The following is a 27,662-nucleotide window of genomic DNA, read 5'->3' as shown; positions in this document are numbered from 1 at the left end:
GGGGTTGCCAGCTCAATATATAGCTTGTCCAACCCAATTGTCAACCTCACCTACCGGCGAATCCTGTTTCATTAGCAGCCCAGGCTCTGGCGACCCCGACCTCTGATGGATCTTGGGGCTGGGAGGTCGGGATGGCTAGAAGGTTTCATGTGGTTATTCCAAATCGTTCCCGAGATGGTTGGGCTTGTTACCGGAACGTAACGGATCTGCATCCGGTAAAGGACCATCAACATCGATAACACTCACCGGGGCCTTCGGGGAGTGTCCTTATCGCTACAACAACAACAACACAACCTTATTGTTTTCAGGTATTATTATCAAAAGCGCAGCTCAGGTACCGTATCGTGTTATACGATCCGTGATCGAAATTAATTTTTAAATCACAACACCTTTGGTAAATCAGATTCAAGACATGCGTGAACAAGCGACTACTCGTACTCTTTAGATACATAATTTATTTTCACTTTTGAGAAAAGTTTGACGGATTCATATTTGTCATTTGAGTGAAATCGTTTTTCCGTACATGATCGTAAAATACTATTCGAGCCCAGATAAGCCTGGTACGCTTTTGATATTTAATTTTAAAAATATTATTGTCACAGAACATTTGCAGTCCGTATTCGTTCTTCAGTAAGATCACCCTTTCGTTTTGTAAAATTAAAATGATCATTTAAATTATAATATAATATATTACTTAATTACTTTCTTTGGCGGCTGTGGTGGTAGCGTGCTCCGCCTACCACACCGAAGATCCTGGGTTCACGCCTATGCAAAGCAGCATCACAATTTTAGGAACAAGTTTTTTCAATTCAAAGACAGTTTTTCTAAGCGGGGTCGCCCCTCGACAGTGATTTGGCAAACACTTCAAGTGTATTTCTGCCATGAAAAGCTTCTCAGTGAAAACTCATCTGCCTAGCAGATGCCGTTCGGAGTCGGCGTAAAATACATATGTATGTCCCGCCCTGTTAATTTATAGGAAAAATTAAAAAGGAGCACGACACAAATAGGAGAAAAAGCTCGGCCTCAAATCGCGCCTTGCATTTCCTTTTATTAATTATTTTCAAACTCAGTTCTCATTGTCTTCGAGGTTTAATTATTCCACTTCTGAAATTTGTGACTAGCTACTGCAACCCATCAGGCATTATAGTCCATTCAAGCTGTTAATAAAATTTGTCAGCTTATAACAAATGTACTCCAAATGTTTATTAAAAAATTCAATTCCGTATACTCTCACAAATTTAGTATACAAAACGTGCTGCAGCAAACCGTAAACGGATTATTTCAGTTCAATTACATACTTGCATACAAATTTCAACACCCCTTACATTAAGTTATTGGATTTAGAACTCACGTAAAATACTAAAATCTATTATCTTCCCCTGCTATTTCACTACTCACTAATTTGCATTTCAAAAGCAACAAACGTGTCGCGATGTGATTCTCTTGTCTGACTGCTTTACTCACTCACGTCATATAAATAGGTAAATATCAATGCATGTGTGTATATGTACATGGCAGTTGTGTCACTGACGGAGTAACACACAGCAGAAATTTGATTGGTTTTTGTTGCTACTGCTGGCTGCTGGTGGTGTCAAAAACTTCAAACGGCATTTTATGCAAATTCTTTTCTCTGTTTTTCAGCTGCGCTGGAGGAAGCAACAATCAACTGGTAAATGAAAGTCGTTTAAATGGTTTGCATAATACTCGTAATGAAGCAAGATTCAAAAAAATTTAAATAAACATAGTTAAGAGAGTATTGAACATTTTTCAGCGGCTACTAAGGTGCGAGTATCATCATTATACAAAATTAAAACTATGTCATCCTTCTGAAGATAAAACAAGTTGGCACTCGCCTTGAACCACGTCGAGTTATTGCTCTGCCTTAGCATTCACACCGGAATATCTGAGCCAGGGATGTGAAAATGTCAAATGAACAAGTATACCAACAACCAACTGCGGTAACGCCACGATGGAGATCAAAGTGAGCCAATACAGTGGAAGTAAATGGATCTCTTCGAAAAATTGCACATCGAGTTTGATAGGATGGACTAATGGAAGAGAATAGAGACTTAAGTTTTTCCGGTGGAAAGCATGCGAGAACAGCATACACTTTTTTCTATCCCTTCACGGAATCTGGTTCTCGGTGGAAAGCATGCGAGAACAGCATACACTTTTTTCTAGCCCTTCGCGGAATTTGGTTCTCGGTACTACATTCCAGCTGTCTGGGATATTTCGGCAGGAGCCAGCTGTTGAAATCTTCAGGATTTTCTCAGCAGATATACTATGAAAGTTTCTAGAGCTAAGCGTATTCAAACGGCGGCAAGTTGGCCTCGCCTTACTTCCTATGAGGGGACAACCTACGGATGCATTTGCACTCACCCAAATCCCCAGAGCATACCCTCTAAGCCCTCTCTCTCATATGGTAATACAATAAATAAAAGGAGGAAGAGTAGAGCAAGACTGGATGAATCTAAAGGTCACATCAGGTGTAAAAAACTTGATTAAGAGATACGCTTTCTAATCGTTGTTCAATGGAGAGGATCACGTGCTCGATTTTAGTCTCGATATTTGATTGCGTGTGTTATTCTAGCGAAATCGATGTGGTTGTTGGGAGCACTTCGAAGCCAAGGTGATGTTGTTGCGAGCCATACGGAGACAAAAGAGCAAATGCGTGTACAGACTTGATTTGAATAATTAAATATAGCTGCCTTAGCGTTATAGATCTCTTAGATTTCAGGTAGAAAATTAAAGATTACTGGAAATAGACAGTTTTTCGCGAAAGAGGCATCTACTTTTATCTTTGTCGTGCACTCGTCTAATAGAAAGAGGACCAGCAATCTAATTCCTTAATATTTAAGGAATTGTTCCAAATGCTTCCTTATCGTTAAATCACTGACCTCCTGCACTGTAACCTCGTTTTGGCTAATTCATTTGCACAAAATATTGGGCGTAGCCATATAATATTTTATTACTGAAAATCCCATGCTAATACAACCTAAAAATATGCAACACTTCTCAATGACACCACACGTCATCTATCACTCACTTGTCTCCCATGCGCCCACACGCTCATGACAACACTAATTACTGCCCTACTGTGTTATAGAACGCGCTGCTCATTAGCAGCGACAATAATGACAAGCAGAAAATTCAAAAAAAAAAAAAAAAAACCAAAGGGGGAAACATAAAACTTGAAATACTTTTAGGTGTCGCACCCCTTGCACTTATACATGGTTTTGCAATATTTTCACTTGTGGCTTGAACTTTGTTGTTGTTTATTTGTTCTTCATTACCGCTTACACTTTTGTGTGTGTGTTTACATTTGTTGTGTGCACTTGACGCTTTTATGTAGTCAAACAAATAGCTAAGATATGCAATAACAAAAATAAAAAGCTAAAACACAATTTTTTTTTGCACTCAAAAGGCACACACACATTCGCCAATATTTGACTAGTTTTGCTGAGAAAAACTTGAAAATGACGCGAGCAAGTACTATCCTCTGCACACGTGTGCAAGTGCGTATAAATGGATGAATAAAGCTTAAAACAAAAAATGCAACATTGTAAACATGCAACGTCAATACTCACCAAAGGCATAGTGCCGAGACACTTCACTGCCAATGTGTAGCTAGCTGTGGTTTGCTCATTGTTGCATTTGTTGCTTGTAATATAGTGCAAGCTCAGCCTTTTCTAACTATCATAAATCTCTTACACTAACAACACATCTCATCTTTGGGTACATCAGAGACTTGTTATGTTGAACAATAAGCCGACTTGACATTCACTATGCCACTACCATCAACAGCACCAATGTGCCTCACTCGTGTGCTGCACTATGCAACATACCTCTTACCCACTAGAGATATACGCCGCCGAATGTCAAAAACTTCTACTCGTTTAAGACTGTTTAGGCCATTTATTGTTCATGTCGAAAATTGGTCGGATACGGCCAGAAGAGGTATCAGCGGGTGCGCATCACTGCCAGTTATAAGAAACTAATTGCGAAATTTAACTCTTTCTAACTGTTCAAAAGTTATTTTAATAAACGGGGGCTTCCGATGTCACGTAAACACGGACATGGCATAACCCAATTCACCAAGTTAGAGTTTATATCCTCACTTTGCATATTTTTTTTTCAAAAAATTAATAATGAACAATGACTGAAATAAAATGACCCAAGGCGAACATGTTTTCAAATTGTCGTCAAGTTATTAAAAAAAACAAAATACCCAAAAAAAGGTGCCGATTTTTTTATTATTTTATATTGCGACTGGCTGAAAGAATAAGCGAAATCAGTGATGCAAAATCCTTTAATAGGCTCTTGCAGCATAAACACTCCTTTGAAATGATTCTTACCTCATACTTAAGATGAGGATATATGCACGTATGAGAGAGGTTTGAAAAATCACTTGGGCTTACATTCACACATCTGTTATTTATTTGCGAAACTATACAATAGCGTCTGAAATCTAAATTTTTATTTTCCCACTTCATCCTTCAACACCCAAGTCTCCCGGTTTGACATTTTCTAAAGTTGGCGGCCCTATTCAAAACTAGTCCCTTGGAGTTAATCACATTGATTATAGCCTATCAACCAAGTTTCGCCTACACGTTACGGCTCCTTTTACAAATGTGAATACATAGGCACATATATTTACCAGGTGAGGCTTTGTCCTTCGCAAGAACACTCAAAGTGGTGAAGCAATCATAAGGCCGGAAAACAGCAGTTAACATCTTTCAACTTAAAATCGGTCGACTTTCATTCTAAAATACCGTTTTAATTTAACGAAGACTATTGAAATCAATGTTGTGAACACAAACGTCTGCAAACTTTGGTCTACATTTTAAAAATTTTATCCAGGGTCCTTGTAAAAACTTAATTATGTAGATGCGACGAGGATTATACGATTTTCACCCATGAGTTACGCAATGACATCCACTTAGACTGCTTATGATTTCGAGGGGGCATCCTTGGCCGAATAGTCACTCCCTAACGTTTCAAGATGTTTCTCGGTGTAGCTCGGCAGCATAGCGCGACAAAAACATCGGCTAGAAAGTCTTCGGAGCTGAACTTAGAGCTTCAAGGAAAGTGACGTCGACGAAGGTATGAGTTCGAAGTCGCAGTCCTATAGCTTCTGTGCTGGCATATGGTGGGAAGGTCAGGAGGCGTGAGAGCGAGCTTTTTAAAGTAAGAACACCGGTATATGATAGAGCCGCCGCCGCCGCCGATAAAGTGATCGGCGTAAACCTCTATTACCCACCATATGTTCATAAAAGGTTGTATGCGGGCTAAAATATTAACTAACAATATGCCCATTCTAGCAACTATTAGCTCATCTCTTGCCTGCGCACACTTTTCTGCCCTCTATCTCACTCACTAATTCATCGTCTAGTGCTACACTTTTCTGCATTTATGTCTCTTTCAAAATTGTTACTGTTCGCTTCGCCTTATTCCCTACCTACATCTTTTTCTCTTCCCTCCTGCTCCAACACCTATTCACACCGGCTAAATTTTTCTATTTAAGCAAATATCTTTAGCATCTTCGTTAGCCGCTTCACTGCCTCTCATTTGACAACTGTTGGCACCACTGTCCTGCTGCCAATGAGGACACACTTTCTTCTCTGTCTGCACGTGCCATGTGACCACTTTTTCCTAACTACACTGCTTTTACGCCTTTCCATTGTTTTTAAGTCTATCTTGCATGCACTCAAAAAATGTCATTAGCTTGCTAGCCGCCTTGATTTTGTTTAAGCTGCAGTGAAGCTCAATGTCTTTTTAGCTTTGTGATGTTTCCGCCTTTGTTCCTCCATTAACTTGTCACTCGTACTCGCTCCCTAATGTCACTTGCTATGCGATTTTTCTATTATTATTGCTTTTGTGGTTCATGGCTTTTGTATTTGTTTCGCACATGTTGTTGCTTTCGTTGTTGACCTGCTTCGCTCTTTGACCTCGTACCCTTTTAGTAGCATTGTTTTGCTTCTTTTTTTCTTTCCCTCTCTCTCAGTATCATTTAGCAATATTTAAAGCTCAAAATAACTTTTTGTCTGATTTTTACGAGTTTCCCATTTGCGAGTATTTGTTACTCTTCCTCTTGCGCGTTATATTTGGTAAACTTTTTACTTCTTGATTCATTTATCTTGTTGCTTGTATCTCGAAAACTTCTGTGTCTTTAGTTTAACTTTTAAGTCGCCCTTAACCTTATTATCTGTGGTGGATTGGAAATTGATAAGACAAGTTTGCTGACTGAGACCCTTAACACCCCAAAACTTGCTAGCTTATCATTTTGGGGCTGCTAGACTTGCGATAACTATACTCCCCTCTTAAGCGTAATCTTTAGAAAATATCTTGTCAGGCACTAGAAGTAGTATCCAACCAAAAACCTGGGATCGATTAGGTCGTGTCCTACGGAGCCACTAAATGGGTTTTGAAACATGCTAAAAGTTGATCTCCTCACCGTCTTCAATGCGACCTATAATTCGTTACTACAACAAAAGGAGAAATGGGCAACCTAATCTCAAATACGTCAAAAACGCGTCCATCCCAAAAGCAAGTGCAATAGGATAACAATATTCTCAGATAGTAATGCCACGAGTCGTTTTAAACATTGTTTCATGTGAGCCGACATTGCATACCTTTAATTTGGGTTCCAAGACTCAATAACATACAGGGAAACGACCAGACTCCTATCGACATTTGATGTGGCGTTATCATAAGACCTTCCAGCGTACGAGGACTTGTCAAGGGATATGTGGAATAACAATTCCTAGGCCGACTTTGAAGGACTTTGGTGACAAAACAACCACAAACATGGATTCTTACGCAGTGGGCTTCGTTGAACATAAGTATCGGGATGCAGTTGAAATGTTGGGTAAGATTGAACTGGCAGGTCAATAAAGACCTCACATGGACTGAATTTGTCCACAAAGTTAACAGAATTTGTTTGACGACCGAACGGGGAAACCCCAATAAGGTACCAGGACTACTGATATAAAATAACTCCGTCCTCATCGCATGAAGTTTTATAGGAACTAGTTTAATAACTGCCTCGGGATCTGGCAACTCGGTCGACCATAGTAGCTGCAGCCTTGACCTTGCGATATACACAATATATGCTCAATTGTTTCTTCCTGCAGCCCGCAACTCTAGTTGAAGAGTCAAACAAAACAAATTGTATCCGTCTCCAGAAGCCCTAGCAACAGTGCAATTAATGCGATCGGAGAAGACCCCCGAAAAGTATAGCGACCTCTGGGGCACAATTGCACCATCATGGAACAAATGGATGTATTAATTTGACAGAAAATGAGGAATGACGCTAATAAGACCTTAGATACATATATTAATGGAGAACTCAGCCTGAACTACTTAAAGCCTTTGATATTGTGACGAATATTAGCATCACTAAGCTGTTAGTAAGTAATCACAACAACCAAATACAACAAGCGGCAACACTTATGTACAAGGCAACGAAGAGATATCTCACACATACACGACGTCATCATCAGCCGAAGTAGTTACAACTGTTCACGAAATTACTAGACCTTAGGAGGAATGGGTGAACGGGGAAACCGAGAATATTAAAGCAGCGCAAGCTGAGGAATCAGTAATCAGTTTGATTTAAACGCGCTATAAGTTGTGAAGTACGTGATATTGAAGTATTGTAAGTAATCGTACTACTCCCAAAGTAGACTAAATAAAGAGCATATTGCAATACTGAATATTGGAGTTATTTATTCGACAGTTCAGCGATACGAACGTTAGCAGAAGGTGCATAATAATCGGAATTCCCCGAAATTCGTTACAATATTGTAGTCTTTTTAAATCCCACTTATTGGCCTACTGCGTTGAAGACCATCCATCTTGAAGTAGCCTTCTAATACCTTTTAAACCATTTTTGTTCAAAAGAAGTTGTTAGAGGTAACTAAGGAGGGAATCAAGAGGGAACAAAACAGGAATGTCCTAAAATGGAAAAAGTAAAAGTTTAAAGCAAAGCAAGTCAACCCCATATTTATACTTCAACAAACGCCACAGAAAAAAAATACTTTCACAACTGTCGCGCCATATTTGCACAAAGTCCAAAACAATAATAACAAATAGCAGATAGCGTCAAAAGAAGAGAATAAGTCTTTGTGAATGCAACACTAGTTTTGTATATTTAATTAATTATTAATGCAAGGCGACGCTACGTGTTGCTGCAAAAAGAAAAGCAAAAACAAGCACAAAAGAGAGACAAGATGGCAGCTGCGTTAGAAAACAAAATAAACAAAGCACAGCATTAATTCACAAAATATAGGAGAAACAAGTAAGGAAGTTCGGGTGTAACCGAACATTACATACTCAGTTGAGAGCTATGGTGACAACATAAGGGAAAAAACCATGTAGGAAAATGAACCGAGGTAACCCTGGAATGTGTTTGTATGACATGTGTATCAAATGAAAGGCATTAATGAGTATTTTAAAAGGGAGTGATCCTTAGTTCCATAGGTGGACGCCGTTTCGAGATATCGCCATAAAGGTGGACCAGGGGTGACTCTAGAATTTGTTTGTACGATATGGGTATTAAAAGGGCGAGGGGCTTAGTTCTATAGGTGGACGCCTTTTCGAGATATCGCCATAAAGGTGGACCAGGGGGACTCTAGAATGCGTTTGTACAATACGGGTATCAAACGAAAGGTGTTAATGAGTATTTTAAAAGGGAGTGGGCCTTGGTTCTATAGGTGGACGCCTTTTCGAGATATCGCCATAAAGGTGGACCAGGGGTGACTTTAGACTGCTTGTACTATATGGGTATCAAATGAAAGGTGTTAATGGGTCTTTTTAAAAGGGAGTGGGCCTTCGTTCTATAGGTGGTCGCCTTTTAGAGATATCGCCATAAAGGTGGACTCTAGAATATGTTTGTACGATATGGGTATTAAAAGGGCGTGGGGCTTAGTTCTATAGGTGGACGCCTTTTCGAGATATCGCCAAAAAGGTGGACCAGGGGTGACTCTAGGATGTGTTTGTACGATATGGGTGAAGGCGTTTTCCAGATATCGACCAAAATGTGGACCATGGTGACCCAGAACATCATCTGTTGGATACCGCTAATTTATTTATATATGTAATACCACGAACAGTATTCCTTCCAAGATTCCAAGGGCTTTTGATTTCGCCCTGCAAAACTTTTTCATTCTCTCTACTTAATATGGTAGGTGTCACACCCATTTTACCAAGTTTTTTTCTAAAGTTATATTTTGCGTCAATAAACCAATCCAATTACCATGTTTCCTCCCTTTTTTCGTATTTGGTATAGAATTATGGCATTTTTTTCATTTTTCGTAATTTTCGATATCGAAAAAGTATGCGTGGTCATAGTCGGATTTCGGCCATTTTTTATACCAATTCAAAGTGAGTTCGGCTAAGTACGTGAACTGAGTTTAGTAAAGATATATCGATTTTTGCTTAAATTATCGTGTTAACGGCCGAGCGGAAGGACAGACGGTCGACTGTGTATAAAAACTGGGCGTGGCTTCAACCGATTTCGCCCGTTTTCACAGAAATAAGTTATCGTGCTAGAATCTAAGCCCCTACCAAATTTCACAAGGATTGGTAAATTTTTGTTAGACTTATGGCATTAAAAGTATCCTAGACAAATTAAGTGTAAAAGGGCGGAGCCATGCCCATTTTGAACTTTTCTTTTTTTTTTGTATTTTGTTGCACCATATCATTACTGGAGTTGAATGTTGACATAATTTACTTATATACTGTAAAGATATGCAATTTTTTGTTAAAATTTGACTTAAAAAAATTTTTTTTAAATTGGGCGTGGTCGTTCTCGGATTTTGCTAATTTTTATTAAGCATACAAATTGCATCATGATATCTTCAACGACTGCCAAATTACAGCTTGCAAAAGTTTTAAATTACTTACTTACTTAATTGGCGCTTAACCGTCTAAACAGTTATGGCCGTCCAACAAGGCGCGCCAGTCGCTCATTCGCTCCGCCAACCGGCGCCAATTGGTCACACCAAGGGAGTTTAAATCGTTTTCCACCTGGTACTTCCAACGGAGTGGGGGCCGCCCTCTACCTCTGCTTCCATAGGCGGGTTCCGATAGAAACACTTTCTTGGCCGGAGCATCATCTTTCATTCGCATAACATGGCCTAGCCAGCGCAGCCGCTGCGTTTTAATTCGCTAGACTATGTTGATGTCTGCGTATAGCTCGTACAGCTCATCATTAAATCTTCTTCGGTACTCGCCATCGCCAACGCGTAGAGGTCTATAAATCTTTCGAAGAACTTTTCTCTCGAACACTCCCAAAGCCGCTTCATCTGCTGTTGTCATGGTCCATGCTTCTGCCCCATATAGCAGGACGGGCACGATAAGTGACTTGTAGAGTATGATTTTCGTTCGCCAAGAGAGGACTTTACTTTTCAATTGCCTACCTAGTCCAAAGTAGCATTTATTGGCAAGATTGATTATTCGCTGGATTTCAGTGCTGATGTTGTTGCTAGTGTTGATGCTGGTTCCCAAATAAACGAAGTCTTTTACTATTTCGAAATTATGGCTGCCAACAGTAGCGTGGTTGCCAAGGCGCGTATGCGCTGACTCTTTGCTGGATGACAGCAGGTACTTCGTTTTGTCCTCATTCACCATCAAACCCATCTTTACCGCTTCTTTTTCCAGTTTGGAGTAAGCAGAACTAACAGCGCGGGTGTTTGGCCGATGATATCAATGTCATCAACATATGCCAGTAATTGCACACTTGTATAGTATATTGTTCCAGTGCGGTTAAGTTCTGCAGCTAGTATAATTTTCTTCAGCATCAAATTAAAGAAATCGCACGATAGGGGGTCACCCTGTCTGAAACCTCGTTTAGTTTCGAACGGCTCGGAGAGGTCCTTCCCAATTCTGACTGAGCTGATGGTGTTGCTCAACGTCATTTTGCACAGCCGTATAAGTTTTGCGGGGAAACCAAATTCAGACATAGCGGCATATAGGCAGCTCCTTTTCGTGCTGTCGAAGGCGGCTTTAAAGTCGACGAAGAGGTGATGTGTGTCGATTCTCTTTTCGCGATTTGGCGCATTGTGAAAATCTGGTCGATGGTAGATTTACCAGGTCTGAAGCCGCACTGATAAGGTTCAATCAGCCGGTTCACGGTGGGCTTCAATATTTCGCATAATACACTTGAAAGGCCCTTATATGCGATATTAAGAAGGCTGATTCCACGATAGTTGGTGCATTTTGCAATATCCCCCTTCTTGTGGACTGGGCAAAGAACACTTAGATTCCAACCGTCGGGCATGCACTCGTCCATCCATATTTTGCTAAGAAGCTGCTGCATGCGCCTTATCAACTCCTCGCCGCCGTACTTGAATAGCTCCGCAGGCAATCCATCAGCGCCCACGGCCTTGTTGTTTTTCAATCTGGTTATTGCTATTCTAACTTCGTCATAATCGGGCGGGGGGAAATATATTCCATCATCATCGATTGCGGGATCGGGTTCTTCATCTCTGCGCGGTGAATTGCTGCCTCCATTTAGGAGAGCAGAGAAGTATTCCCTCCATAATCTAAACACTCTCTGGACATCAGTTACAAGGTCGCCGCTTTCATTCCTACAGGAGTTTGCCCGGTCTTAAAACCTTCCGTCTGTCGCTGTATTTTTTGGTTGAATTTTCGGGCGTTATTCCTGGTGGCTAGCAGCTCAAGCTCCTCGAACTCACGCCTTCCTGCTTCTGCTTTTTTCTTCCTGAAAAGGCATCTCGCTTCCCTTTTCAACTCACGATAGCGTTCACACACTCCTCTTGTCGCGCTCGATTTTAACGTAGCCCTGTAGGCAGCATCTTTTCTTTCGGTTGCAACGTGGCATTCTTCATCGTACCAGTTGTTTTTTCGTGGCCGCCGCTAACCAATTTTTTCCTCGGCGGCAGTACGAAGTGCTTTGGAGATATGCTCCCACTGCTCCTGTATTCCTTCAGGATGAGTTGTGTTCTCAGAGAGCAAGTGTGAGAGTCGAGTTGCGAAATCATTGGCAGTCTGTTGTGATTGAAGCTTTTCGACGTCTAGCTTTCCTTGTGTTTTGTGTTCCTTGGTTTTAGCCGCGTTGAGGCTGGTGCGTATTTTGGCTGCAACGAGATAATGGTCCGAGCCGATGTTAGGTCCTCGGATCGTGCGCACATCTAAAACACTGGAGGTATGCCGTCCGTCTATCACAGTTTTAAATTACCTTCTTTTAAGAGTGGGCGTTGCCACGCCCATTGTCCAACATTTTACTAATTTTTTATTCTGTGTCATAAGTTCAACTCACTTACCAAGTTTCATCGCTTTATCCGTCTTTGGTAATGAATTATCGCACTTTTTCGGTTTTTCGAAATTTTCGATATCGAAAAAGTGGGCGTGGTTATAGTCCGATATCGTTCATTTTTAATAGCGATCTGAGATGAGTGCTCAGGAACCTACATACCAAATTTCATCAAGATACCTCAAAATTTACTCAAGTTATCGTGTTAACGGACGGACGGACATGGCTCAATCAAATTTGTCTATATCTATCTCGATTCCTTTATACCTGTACAACCAACCATTATCCAATCAAAGTTACTATACTCCGTGAGCTCTGCTCAACTGAGTATAAAAATAATATAAGCAGCAACAACCATACAAAAGGTATAGCAACGACGCACAAACACGAAAGAGCAGTAAAGAAGCAGGCAGGCACTGCGACGCACATCATCCTAAGCAAAAGTTTAAGATATTTGCAAATGTATATGTAAGCAGCAAACATCTCGCCAGTGATGGTAGTGGCCCCGTGTAAGGTGATGCCGTTATGTGAGGTGATGATTGCAGCAGTAAACGTTCACTCTCATTCAGCGTACACATACCGCACAACACAAGATAATCAGTGCTTTTATTGCTGGCACTTAGTATTCGTATAGCTGTCATCCAAGTAAGTGGTTGACGTTAGTGTTGTTACGCTCTTAAAAGGTGTTCATTTTTATTGTGAATAATTTTTTTAATAATTGATTAAATGACCGCCTATAAAGGTTTGAAAACGGTAAACTGCTATGCTGTGCTTTAGAGCTGCATGTATTGTAAGTTAGCACGTGTGAGAACACGAGCTGGAAAAACAAAGCAGATAGAGAATGCTGGTGAAGGAATTGAGTGTGTTTTTAATGGAAGCCTTGCATTGTGTTGTAGTGGAGATGTAACGGCTACAGCTTTGAAGCGACCAACTAAACGGGCCCAAAACGTATATTTGATTTTAGAAGCTTAAACGTAATAATTGGTAATCGTAAGACAGCTTGTAAAATATGTATGTTAATTGTGTTAACTTTATTGCTGTATTTTTCAGAAGTGGAATAATTTATTTTCTGTGATTTATCATTTATCTGTTATTATCATCCTACTAAAAATATTATTAAAAAATTTTGAGAATAGTGTGAAAATGGGGACAGTCACGCAGAGAACCAGTTTCGTACTTCTGGTTAAATGACTACCTCCGAACTGGTGTCAGTCGTAGGCAGTACAGCTCAGTTGATAGAAAACGAGTTTAAATAAATTAAATGGCTACCACCTGCGTCTGAAGCAGAAACAAACGCGTTCAAAAGGTCTGCAAAGTGGGACAACTGCCATTTCGTAGGACATCGCATTTTTAAAAGTGTCAGTTAAAAGCAATGCAACGGGATATAGTAAGAACTAGTACGGTCTCTATGTGCTGTGCTAGTTTAGAACTAGTACGATTTGCTGCAGGGAAGTAGTTACTTCTTCCTTTACGGATTCTTTTGATTCTTTTCGATATACCACTGAACCACAGAAATAAAGTAAAGCCTCTCTACTGATAAATTCTGAAGAGATGCTGATATTTTTAAGATAGCTAGGTCCATGTTTAACTAGTTCAGCACAAAGGCAAATTTTGTTTGCATAACAACCATTTCTATGTGCTACAAGCTTCTGTAGAAATAGTTACAATGTGCTGGCATCCCACTAGGAAAAACCCACTAATACCTTCTGACATATAACGAGTTTGTCTGGGTCTGGGGTCTTTACGGCCTCAAACAATAACATGTATTTGCATATTTTATTGACTTATAGGAAGATAGCTCTCTGTTAGTGGAAAGATTAACTGATGTCAGTGTAGGTGGGTAGATGATTACAATTCATCGAGAGATGCCTAGTACACGTGGAAATCTCAGCTACATCTGTATCAAGAAATCAACATGGCAACACTAAAGAGGTTGGCAAATTTAGTCATAGAGAAAATCTCATATTTTTAAAATGAAAGAATTTGTATACAGAACTTTACAAACAAACGGAGCAACTTCAAAGCAACGCCCAATATCCACAAAAGTTTCGGCATTATTCGCAAATCTTGTTTATTTATTGTGTTGTCACGTCATTTGCATGCAAAATAGGATATTTTAAATAAATACAAAAACCATTCAATTTAGCATTAAAATCTTGTAAATGCATAGAACTGTTGAAGGAAAAATATCTCTGCATATAAATATTCATATATAGTTTCTTTTATGTATGCGTGTATGTTTATTTGTAGGAACATCCTGTAAAGAGAAATTTAAATTTATGTCATTATAAAAACATACGCTAGTACAAGAAAAAGCCTAATTTATGGTCTACGACAAAATCGTTTTATTTATTTTTGATTTCCTTTTTATGTAAGGCTAGTGTTTGAAATTCTTATGCTGCAGCACCTCTCTGACCGAATGTCTGAACACTTGTGGTCAGACGATTAGAACAGTACAATAAAATTGAACTTTAGTGTAAAAAATTCTACTTGGGCCGGAGAAACCCGCTTGACATTACTTTTCGATTGATACCCCTTATTTCTAGGGTATTCAAGATCAACCATCATTTATTGGTTAAGTCTTTATCCACCTGCCTCTCCCAACTACCCTCCTTTCTCTGTTTCTTTGCCGGAGCGTGTTTGTCCATTTGCATAACAAGATATGTATGCTTGTCGTATAAAGCGACTAAAATTCTGGGTCGTGCGCTAGGCTTGGGGTCTGCCACGCAAAAACGCCATCCAATAAAACATAAAAACAACAAACTTTGGATGAGAAGTCTTTTTTCAGATGAAGAACATGACAAACTTTTAACGAACTATGTTTTAAAGACCATGATTTGAGTGACTGAGCCTGGAACGTCCACACTCTTTTAGAAGAAGGTATTTTAGAAGAAGGTATCGACGCCCTACCCTTCCGGATAGTTGCTAACCTTTTTCAAGACAAAGTCCGACATCATTACCATACAGGAAGCACGTTGGACGAGGCAAAGCAGAAAGGTAAAATTTCTCTACAATCAATTATCGATAAAATACTAAAATTATCGTTTTCTTCATGTTAACTAAAGCATCGACTGTCAGTTAGGTACAAGGATGAAGTTTAAACAAAAGTCAGCTGTTTTGTTGGTTTTCGCGTATCTACAACATTTTGCGATTTGTTTCAAAAACATTTATCGATTTGATTGGAACTTGCTCACACTGTGTTGGTGAAAAATGTAGGCATTGCTATCTTCCAGATTAATTCTACCTTAATTGAAGAGGATGAAAACGGCCCTAAGGATAATAAACTATCAGAAAGCTGCATTTGAAATTTTCGTTTTCACCAACACAGAATGGCCAACCCCCTGTAAAATCGTCAATTTTTAATATTCTGTAGAGGACTTTTTCCTTGCGCTTAACTGAGACGCGTAGATTTAGTAACTATGGAGAAAACGAATATTTCACAGAGTTGGGTCGTTTCGTTCTGAATTTGTTCAATTGACCGGGTCTCTCAACTGAACAAGTGAACTAGATCTTCGATTTCGGTTCTTTTTGTTCTTTTAGTTCGTTTTGTCTAATGTTATTCTTTCTCTCTTCTCGTTCGCGAACATTGTAAATTCATACATACATACACAGAAATTCACAGTGAGCACAAATGTCGATGATGCCACTTACACTACACTAAAGATATGTGTGGTTATCTTTGTATGTGGCACTGCCACAACAATATATTGTTACGAATGTTAGCAACACTAAGGGGTACTGCCATTTCTATGCCGATGCTAAGCAGTGACGTGAATGCACATCAATAATTTAATCATTTTGTCTACACCTATGTACGTACACGCAGCGGAGAAGAGATGCAGAAACACATGCAGATATCTTATCTGAGATGCTCCTAAAGGTATGCAGTTATAATTGTGGAAGTGTTGCTCACACATACAAGCGCATGGGGTATGAGAGAAGCTATAAAAATTATACATCTGTAGTTGTAGCTGAGAAATTTATAACCAACTAGTAAGTTCTGGAATTAGAAAAGCCTAGAAATATGCAACGAGGAAATCAGAGAGTATAAAAAGGCGACGACAGTAGAGGCGATAATCAGTTTCATTTAAGCTACCAATCAGTTTGATTTAATTAAGCAAGCTATACGTTTTATTGTGAAGTACCTTAATAAAGGCCGTTTTTCCATTATTTAATATTGGAGTTATTTATTCAACAGTTTAGTGATTCGAACCTTAGTCGAAGATTGCAAATAAGGGAAATTTCAAGTAAATTCGTTACAATATGTATGGACTATTTATGAAAAACATCTTTTGTAAGAAACTAATTATTACATTTATTAAACTTGAAAAGTTCATATTTACAATTTGTTTCTTTACTCTTTCAATTTCCTGGATCTTCCGAAATTTGTAACTTTTTTTGAAGTTAATTATACATATACATATTAACTTATTTATTCGTAACACATTTAAATATACCTACACAAAGCATTGCTGCATACACACCCCCATCTATACTTGTTAGCTTTTTTCGCGGGTGCAAGCAGCAGTGAACAAATTTGCTTGAAAAAAAAGAACAGATGAACAAAAAGAACACCTTGTTCGTTCATCAGAAAAAGAACGAAAGAACCGAATCTCTGAAATGAACGAAAAAGCACAACTCTAATATTTCAATAACTTCTAGAGAAGTGAACAACTAATGTTGATGAAAACGGCTCCTAGTGAGTACTTTTTTAACCCTTATGAACAAAAAATATGTATCTTGGATGCGTTAGAGTTTGTACCATGTAGAACCTACGAATAAACTCGAATAAAGTGCTTATTTAGTAACGTTTTGGTATATACATATCTCTAACTGTGGCAGCATTATTGACTGTCAGATAGGATATATGTTAAAAGCGGAACGACCTGAATCCACAACAAATCAGAATCAGTCACTGCCGTAGCAGTTATATGTCTGAAAGCAATTACTTTCGCCACAACCGCAACAACAAAAAAACGAAAAGAGAAGAGTAACCGAGTTGAGGAGGCCACATAGTTGTGAGAACTAGTTCGTACTGAAAAATAGGTCACTTCATTTTGCTCAAATGTTTATCATTGAAAACGAGTAACCTGAAGAGTGCGTCCTTTTTGTACACCTACTCCAGTACTCGGGTCTGAGTACTAGAGCGATCAAGAACCGCCAAAGCTACAAAAATTGCTAAAATTCGGTAAGTTGTCTCTAAGCATGAAGACCACCTGACCTGTTTTTACTTCTGAATTCGTGTTAATGACGTGACCACCAGTGTTGTTCAGTGCACATTCCTACACACGAATGCTTGAGCACTTGCGAGTGGGTGTTTATTTTGGTTTTTCGCATGTCGGCCAAGTTTATTGCCTGACATATGCAATTGCAATATATTTTCACAACTTCTGCAACAACAAAAACGACAACCAACAACAATCAAACAAACAAAACCAGCCTTTAAGAGCAAACAAATAAACAACACCAGTGCTAGTTATGGAATGTGGGTGCAGTAGTAAGAGCGAAAGAACAAAATATTTAACAAGCAGTGCACTAAGAGGTTACCCTAGTCCATTGCTTTATATTAAACTACAAAGAACATTTGAATAATGAGGAAAGAGAGTAAGAGTAGCAGCAGGGCATTAGCGGCTGTAATGAAGTACAGTTAAAATGGGTGTTGACATTTGTTGTGCCAAAGGAAGAAGAGGAAGCATGCAAGTAAACAAGAAACAAGACAAAGTTCTTTGAACGAATTGCTCTGTCCAGACAGACCAAAAAGTATTTTATAGAAGAAAAAAAAACAAGAACAAAAAACGTACTACAAGCGCTTTAAATAAGTAACAACGCAACCGGAAGTGTCGGCAAATTTCCCAATGTGGATATTTAAATAAAATTGGCGATAAGCGTTGAAATCTTGTTATTCCAAATGCAAATAATTGCAATGGTAAAATGGGTAGTAACAGCAACAAAATGCTACAACGGCTACACAGAGCTAGCTGCGGGCGTTTGCAAGGTCGCTTTTACAGACATCCGCTGTTTCGCAATGTAGACTGGCTGGGCTTGTGTCTTCAGTGGATAAAGGGGAAGGTAACTGACTGAAAGGGTGAGTTATATATAGTTTAGACTTTGAAGTAGTAAGTAAAGGCACTTCCGTTAAAATTGCATTGCGTTAATTTTTTGGTGCACATATATAGGAAAAGGCGAGCTTATCCTCAGAATCATTACTGCAAACTTGAAAGACCTAGAAGAGCGCTAGATTAAATTGAAGTGGCTGCCGCGGAGGCCTTTCGAACACCTGACAAAGGCAAGAAAGTACTCGACGACCTGGCTTGTTTAGAAAGGGAGCTACTTAGAAACGCTGTGTGGCACTACTTACCGCCGGACAATTGCACATGAGGTGATGGACCGTTTGCTCCTTTTCTTCTTTGCCATCATTTCTAGCCATCTATTATTGGCTTAACGATAGATGAACTTCTAAACGTTCTGTGTCAGGAAGAATCTGCTTTGTTATGCCCTGCCATGTTCGCGGCAATACATTTTACCTCAATGTCTCTGTGCATCTGCACTCATGTGAGATGTAAACGGCTCTGTTAGGCGATGTGGTGAAGAGATGGCCGATAGTTTAATGTAGGTTCAGAACAGAATGAGTAAGTGTCAATTCATTTAACAGCCGCTTGGCTGTCCGCTGCTTGACAGACAATTCAGTGATCATTTAGTGTGAAAGAGAGTAAGAGGTCTCGATCCTCTGAATAGACCCTCCCTCCAACCCTACCTTTTAACTTAGAATCGTCGTTGTATTGTGTGTTGAAATGTTCCCCTTAACAGCGAAGCGCCGATTCGACTCCACCCGATACTGACCCTGTCAAAGAGGTCTGTTTCGCGGATGTATCAAAATTTGATTACGGAAAGACGCGAGCTGGCATCTATGTGCCGAACTTCAAAAAATCGATACCAATGGGTTGCTACTCGGTAAAGAATGTCTACGACGAAGCTTATCCTCAAGAAGTATCTTTATTATGTCAAACAGCGAGGCAGCCTTACATGCAGTTGGTAGATGAATCCATTGGAGTCCTAAGTGGTCTGCAGCCTAAATTGTTTATACTTCCAGCAACGAGAGTATCAGCCAAACTCATTAATCTAAGCGGAGCTCCAATTGCGTTTTATATGGAACCCTGGAGTCTACAACATCACTAACGGTTAACGTTCTTTGCAAATGCGTCGCTCTGCCAAGACAGGGACTCTCCCTTATAGGTAGCGTAACTCTTCAATCTTATCTGGAGTAAAAAACCTGAGGAGGTACTTAAATGCATTAAAAGCCTCCACATACAGTAATAGGCTGAAATGTCAAGTACAATAGATCTAAATCGGAACCCGACTATGGCAGCAAAGGAAGAGGACGGCGGCACCTCTGTTGGAAGGACCAGGTGGAAAACGATTTAAATTCACTTGTTGTGATCGATTGGCGCCAGTTAACCCAATGAAGATGCGACTGGAGCGCCTTGTTGGACGGCTATAAATCAACTTATGTACATATATTCAACACTTCAACATCCAACATTCAACACCTTAAGAGATTTGAATAGCAACACCTTTATTGGCAAAATAATCAAAATTCCCACAACAGGGCGTTAAAAGAAACGGCATAAACTGCGCAACATTGCCTCAATACCATTACTCTTAAATGGCAGCAACATTGACAACGCTAAAAAAAAACTATGTTTAACTAAATCGGCAGCAATAGCAACAGAAGCACCGCTGCATTAGCATACATTTTGTTTGTAGCCGCAAGAGAAACACAAGAACTCGATAAAAGCAATAGGCCCAGTCATCGTACTAGAAATGTAGTCGGAGCACGTAGCAGCCAGCCACTAAGGATAGCTGTTTGCCGGCGCAATAAAGTCGTAGGACCAGCTAGGAGTTTATTGAAGTTGACATAGACACTGCCAATTCCCGAAAGAAAAATCAATGGCAATAATGGCGTTGAATATGCAGACAGTGCGACACAGACAAACAGGTAGTCACGGATGCCATTTTTTCCCTTCTCATAAATTTTTTTTGTTCTTTTTACATCATTTTACTTCTCCTTTTTATTTCGTAAAATTTTTTCTTTTTATCAGTTTATTTTTTTTTTGTTTTTTTTTTTGGTCCTTTTCTCTTCTCATCATTTTCTTTGTTTCATGCCTTAGCAATCATTTCTTTCTATTATTCCATGATGTGCATTATTTTGCACAAAATATGATGCAAGTGACACAGATTTCTTTTGCAGTGCAATTCATATGTGTGTGCTGAAACAAAAAAGAATGATTATGAGAGAAAATACAACAATTGATTCCCCTTACCTTTTTCGCAGCAAGGCAGCCACCGAAGAAAATGTGTGTCAAATATTTTTTATTTTGGAAATGATTAATGATGTGCCTTAAGGTGGCTGTAGATGCTGCGAAAAGTTGGTTGCTGTTTATCGCGAATACCCTAAAACAGTTTCGCAAGACTTTATAGTTTCGGACTGCCTTAAACTATATATTTTTTCGGGGAGACAGGAGTTTTTGGAAATGTATGATAGGGAAAATGTTTAACCCTTCCACCGTTAGTCACAAAAACAAATTTTGTACGACATATTCAAGCACTTTCTTACAAAAAAAAAAATGGTTTAAAGTAGCTTTTTTTAAATTCTGCACAAACATCAACTTCGATTGTGCTCTGAGGCTCGGCTGCGTGTTGAGCCCCCTCATTTTGCTATGAAAAACCCCGATTTGGGATACAAATTTTTATTTATGTCCTTAGAATATTTCACTAAACAGTTGAGAATTACAAGCGCACTCAATGGTTATAAAACAAACGAAAGAAAGAAGTTCATAGTTAAAGTCACTTAAACATACTCGCCCACCTAGACGGCTTAGTCGTCTAGAGAAACTTCCATATGAGCCAGTTAACCCGTTCGAAGGACGATATCTAAGCTTTGGTAATTTGGAGGGCGAATCGTATTTTATAATTAAATTATTTGTTTGTTCCTGCGTAGAATAACAAAAGTTGTAACACTCCTGTTACATCTTTCTATGTATTTTACCTTTTATGGATCTATTAGGGAGCGAGCATTTGGGCTCTGAGGTTTGACTGCGTGTTGAGCCACCTCATTTTGCTATAAAAACACCCGAATCGCGACAAAATTTTGTTTAACTATGTCTTTAGAATATATCTCAAACTAGTTGAGAATTACAAGCGCATTCAATGGCTAATGGAACAAACGGAATAAAAATGATTGGCAGTTTAAGTCACTTTAACATTGCGTTTTATTAAAAAGTTTTGCTTTAACACTTTTGTCCCCTTATAATTTAAGCAAAGCACTCAAACCGGAAACATTCAGATTTGCAAGCATTGCAATGACGCCGGAGCTTCGTCAACAGTACAAGCACGACCTAACTTCCGCTTGCATATATGCATATATTTATGTTATGCTTATGCAGAAAAAGTAAATTATCCACTTAAAATTATGTTGCGGCAAAGTAAGAGCAAAAGTTGACGGAGACTTGATGGAATAGCACGTAGAATTGTGATGTGTACAGTGAATGGGTACAACTACAAACATACATATAACATCTGCCTCAAGTATGCTCAGAAAAACCCAAAAAGAAAATTTTTTCTTGGCTGCTAACACTTGACAGCTGATTGCTTTGACATATACGACATGGCTGTGTTTGTGCGTTCAAGAGTATAGCAAGCCGGTTTATCCTGACTGAGATGCTACTCCACGCTTGTTTTTAGTTATTTATATGTTTGCTTTTTGCTACCTACTTATACTATTCCGTATGCCCCCTTTTTCACAGTTGAAGCACCTTTAATCCTTAAACCTTAATCCCTACTGATAACAAAAACGTGCAGACTGAATGGCGTCGTTGGTTGTTGGCCTCATTGAAATGCAACGGTAGCAAAGTTAACGTTTAGCGGCGTAGAGATGAAGCAGCGTGGCAGCAAAGCAGTTGAGTTGGGTAGTGGAGAAAGATAAATACCAAACGAATTACTAGAGAATACTCAAAGAGCTACTGTTTAATAATGAGAAAGAGTGAGCGTCGCGTCTATGCATACATGTACGTGAGAGTAAAAACGTGTAAGTACAGAGAGAGTGGGTGCAATGCACCATTGTCTGTATCGTGGGAAATTCATTCAACAAATCATACCTATTTGCTTTTTGTCTTCAACTGGTTATTGTTTTTTAATTACATTTGTTACAATGAAATACCTATTTTAACTGTAAGTCATAAGCGAATTAATTTACTTTCTATTCGGAGCAGAAGTTAACGCAAATTTTCTGGAATAGCCAGCTTTTTTTGCAATGTTTTCAAAAATCAACCGCGCTCCACAGCTTAGACCAGACCATATGAAAAAGCACAATACTCCAGCTCTGAATTTATATTGTACGTTGTTGCTGTTGCTATTGTAGCGATTAGGACACTCCCCTAACGCCTTGGGGAGTGTTATCGAGTTGATGGTCCTTTGCCGGATGCAGATCCGGTACGTTCCGGTACCAAGCCCGACCACCTCGGGAACGTCTTTAACTACTATACCTGTTTCGTGATAACTGCTGCCAATTGAGAGCACCATGTGAGGCAGGGTCTTCCTCCACCTGCCGCAGTGGAGGTATCCCCCTTCCTCTGCTACCAAGCTGCGGTGACGCCTGAACTACTATCTTGGTCGGAGCGCCTTCGTCCATTTGCATAACAGGAATAGTTCTTAGCCTAGAATTTATACCTGCTAAAGATCAGGCTGCTGAGGCGAAAATGCGCCTTCCTTCTGGTTGTAGTAAAAGTAAAGAAGATTGCAGATGTGAGTATGTAGTTCTTTCCCATATGTAAGTCCGGTTCGCTTCCCCAGCGGGACTAAGAATATACCCGCAGTAGACATGCCTGATGCAAAAGGTGACTAAAATTCTAAATGGGGCTAGTAACAGAAGGGGCAATGCCTTGCTACCTTGGGATTGATTTTTTTTGACCTGTCGAGCGTTTGGTTCGGTGAGTTTAAGTCGCCTTTTGCTAATGCCTACCCCGGGTTTCTTCCTAGCCACTAAAACAAGTGGAGGGTGTCCCCACAATATATGTATACTTTTTTCGGTTCTTGTTATGTAGAGCAACGATGTTTGGTATAAGATCTGGTACAGAAATTTCTGCAAAGTTAGATTCACTATAAGTTTTTAAGTAATGACATACCTAGTACGCTTTGAATGAACTATTTTTGAATTGGTGTTTCATGAAATTTTTCAAAATGTATTATCTTCTGAAGTTTAGCATTCAAAAACGATAAATAAGAATGCGAACAAGTAGCGACGTAAAAATAATGTTGTACATTTGGACGAATGATATCAATGTTAGTTACAAAAAGTTGACGAAACTCACAGGATCATCCTATGACACTGCCCAAGAAAGGGTTTGCGCTTCTAAAAAGACGTCTTACTTAAGTGGTCGCCCAACGTGATCAGCAGACGCACAATAAGAGAAATACTTTCTATCCCTAAGGAAAAACCGATCCATGCCCACAAGAGATGTAGCCATGGGTGGCGTTATGACCTAGAAAGTTCAATGTGATCATATTGAATGATGTAGTTCTAATATTTTAAAGTTGGTTTCCCAGAAATGCACGTTATCTTTACTGCATAAATATTTACATAAATGTTCACTCACCACGTTTTCTCAGCAAGGCTTCTTCGGTGCTTCGTTAGGTCGCTCGTACGCCCGAACGCTCTCTAGCTCATACTGCTCTTTTTTTTTTGGTGGGTGCAAACCTCAGGACTTGGGCAGTGCCAGCAGGTGGCCTTATGTAGTTGTTATTGTTATTGTTTTAGGCGAAAAACGTCAAAGAATGTTGGGAGTTGGTTTTCGTGTTGTCATTCGTTTCAATCACATTTTCTTAAATTCAACGCGTACTGAATTTCGATTTTTCGCACAATTTTTAAAATCTCACAAATTATCTCATGGAGAATTTAATTCATATTTGTTTTACATATTGGGATTTGGGAATTCACTTGTTTTGTTTTTTATTTGTTTTTCAAGTTAATACTAGCTTGCTTGCCACATGTTTGCTGAGGTCAGCAGCTGTCAGAAGCACATTTTTCGTTCGTTAGACGAGTTTCATACAAATATACAAATATTTACTGGATTTACGGCGCCGCTCACAGATGTTTTTACATGCGACGTATGCACATACATACATACAAGCATACAAATTGCAAAAGCACGCACCTACATGTATGTAACTACATGAATTTTCATGCAAATTTGTACCACATTTTACAAACACACCCACAGCGCGTCAATGCACTTTGTAACTTTTCAACTTCAATTTGCACCCTTCACTCGCGTTTGCTTTTTGTTGTTATTTTAGCTTGCGTTTGCAAAATTTTCAGCTCATCACATCACGTACTTGCGTATAACAAAATATTTTAAATCATTTTTTTATTACTTTTTTACACGCCAGCGATTATATGCTTCTTCTTCTTTTTATTTGCATTGCAGCGAAAATTTACTTGAAGAAAGCAAAATTAATCAAAATGAAATTCTAGGCACTATTTTTTTTTTTTTTTTTTTATTTATTACACACCGAGTTATAATCGGCAAGGGCGCTCGCTTCACAAATCACACACACAAAAAAATCGAAAATATATAAGTAAACATTACCCCAATCGCATAGGCAAGCAAGATAAGTCGACAACGAACAACAACGCGACAACGACGATAACAGAACTTTACTGATAGATGACAGCTGAAAAACTGCTCTTACTCAACGAGTTTCAATGAGCAGCGCTCGCCTTACATTTGTATGAAATGCCGAAAAGCAACAGCTAGCGAGCAAGCGAATCAACATAAACGAATTACAAACAAACATGCCATGCCCATGCGACTGCTAGCTGTGGCAATAGCGCTAGCAGCAAAGTATACACAAACACATATAGTGCACACCTTCCAACTCCCACCCACCCTCACTATATTACTTGTGGCTTGCGAATTTTTCTGTGTATACACTGTGTCATGGTTGCCGTTTAATTAATACTTTCCCACTCTAAATGAAATTTATAAATTTCAATTGCTGCATTTCAATAACAACAACTCAATGTCAATCCAAATGAAATCATTTGATATTGCCAGCAACATGAATTGACATGATGTGATATCATTTGAATTTTATTAGTTGTTAGATCGTAAACATGACTAAATTTTAATAAATGAACTTGTTGATGTAAAAATAGTTCGTCGAGATACTTCACAGGTATGTTCTTGTACCCATCTGACATTGGCTTTCTCGGTAAATATAAACATGTTAAAGAGTTTGCACGTAGCAAAAGGCGGTGCGATGTGGTTTAACCGAAGTGGGTTTCCTCGCTATTTTATCAGCAACACAGTCTCCAGGTACACCACTGTGAACTGGAAACCACATAATTATTGTAGTGCACCGAGATACTAGTTCATATAACGACTGTCTAGATTTTATTGCAACGTTTGAGGAGCTGCTCCTGCCTTGAAGAGTTTTGATCACTGCTTCACTGTCAGAGTAAATTGCAACGAACGTGAGTTTCTTAGATAGTAACCATCGGGCAGCCTCCTATATGACACACATTGTCAGCCAGGAGCACTCCGTGAAGACGGCTGTTAATTCTGTGTACGAATTGGTGATACTAAGCCGTTCGTGCCGCTCAGGGACTCTGATAGAGAATTTGTTATCTACAGGAAGGATCGGACTATTATAATATTAATTTGAAGATAGTTTTTTGGGTCGATTTCCAGAATGGTGGTACGGCTAAATCTAATGTCGCTGCAAGGCAGCACTGTATTCAGTCTTACCGCATTACTACTCACCTGGAGCTTACCATACAGGTCTATTGGGAGGAAGTTGAGCATAATCGCTAGCGTCTTTGTGGGCCTGGAAGTTAGTGTCAATGATATAAGCATTTCTGCCGACGTCGCACCCAGTCAACCTGTTGGCTGTGCTGTTTCTTTCGAGTACTGGCCACCAAATCGTTGTTCCGGGTCTAACAACCGTGATGATGGGTCTAGCTATCACGGTTTACAACCAATAAAAAATATGTAGCTTATTTGAGCCCCACATTTTACCCACGTCTGCTTTGTAAACGTAAAGGGCAGTTATGGCCTTTCTGGATATGTCCTCGACATGCTCTTTTAAGTTCAATTTACTGTAAAATAACTCAAAGGTAATTAACCTCTGGTGAAAATTCGAGAGTTGTCCCGTTTAATTGCGGTGGTATTTTGTAACGTCTGGTGAATAGGAGCGTTTTAGTCTTCGCAGGATTCACTTTGAGGCCGCTTGCACGGGTCCAGCACTCTACCAGAGCTAATACGATCTACAGTAGCTCGCATAGGGTCTGAGGATGCCTTCCTGTGGCTCTTAAAGCGATGAAATCAGTGTAAGCGATAACCACAATAGATGGTACCGCACAGTATTGTGGAGAAGCCGTATTTGGGAGCAAAATATTTTGGCAACAAAATCTCATTTCAGCTAAGACACATTTCATCCCTTAACTAGGTACCAAAGTAGTCTGATAATTTTTTCCTAAAAATATCGTTGTAAAATTGACATCAAGTGTCTTAAGTGTAGATGTGATATCGTACAGTGTCTCTTTGTAAATTACGTCAAGTTTTCTCACAAAGCCTAATCTCTTATTGGTTTGGTCCTATTTGCATTAGGGTCGCATTACTTTATACAATGGGGAACATGGTATAACCTTGTTTAATATGGCACAATTTGGTGTGATATCACCTGATCTGGTATGCTATGATTTCACAGCATAGGAAATATGGCTTGAGCCGATTAAAAGTGATTAAATTTTATAAACGCCCTTTTGGACTGATCTTATATAGTGCAATGCGAAATATTTTAGTCCCATTATTGTATCATTTATTGAGAGTTTTTGAAACGGCAGCCGATATATGTATATCTTCAACTAAGCCGACGATGTGATCTAGTATGATGTTATTGAATAAGAAATTGAGTGCTATTATTTAGATAATGTGATATGGCTGGCACGGATGTATAAAATTGAACTTGCAAGCTTTTATCGGGCTTGATCTCTTTTGATTTGATTGAAGTGAGCTTAACTGTTATTATATTATTCTACGACATAGTTGCAGGTGAGGTGATGGCATGAGTCGTTAAGATGATGTGATATTGTATAACCTAATATAATGATATGACATCATTAGATCTAATGAAAGAAACAAAGTTGTCAACTAGTTTCCTTGATGTGATCTGGGTATATTGAATTATGTTGCCAATAGCTTGAATCGATGTGATGTAACCTTGTCTCGTCATATGTACTGACGTAAACCTAGTTTTGGGTATTTGATTTCTGACAATAAATGTAACAAATTCTTTTCAATTGCACAAAACGGCAACTATGCTCATA

At 39.2% G+C, this 27,662-nt stretch overlaps 1 protein-coding gene across 12 annotated transcripts in view; it reads right to left on the bottom strand.

Annotated features, from left to right (window-relative positions):
* Window positions 1-24,993, bottom strand: part of LOC137249035 (uncharacterized protein CG43867) — a 404,529-nt gene extending 379,536 nt beyond the window's left edge. For 10 of the 12 annotated variants that reach the window (XM_067780129.1, XM_067780127.1, XM_067780132.1 and 7 more), the window contains exon 1: window positions 23,929-24,987. The gene's annotated coding sequence lies outside the window, so the exon portion shown is untranslated. Of the gene's footprint in view, window positions 1-23,928 lie in introns of all 12 variants that reach the window. The other 2 variants (XM_067780130.1, XM_067780128.1) reach the window with 2 other exon arrangements.
* Window positions 24,994-27,662: the final 2,669 nt, after the last annotated feature.

This window comes from Eurosta solidaginis, chromosome 4 (assembly GCF_040869045.1).
Source record: "Eurosta solidaginis isolate ZX-2024a chromosome 4, ASM4086904v1, whole genome shotgun sequence".
Lineage (NCBI taxonomy): Eukaryota > Metazoa > Arthropoda > Insecta > Diptera > Tephritidae > Eurosta > Eurosta solidaginis.
Note: the sequence above shows the minus strand (reverse complement) of the source record. Positions and strands in the feature narration are given on the sequence as shown.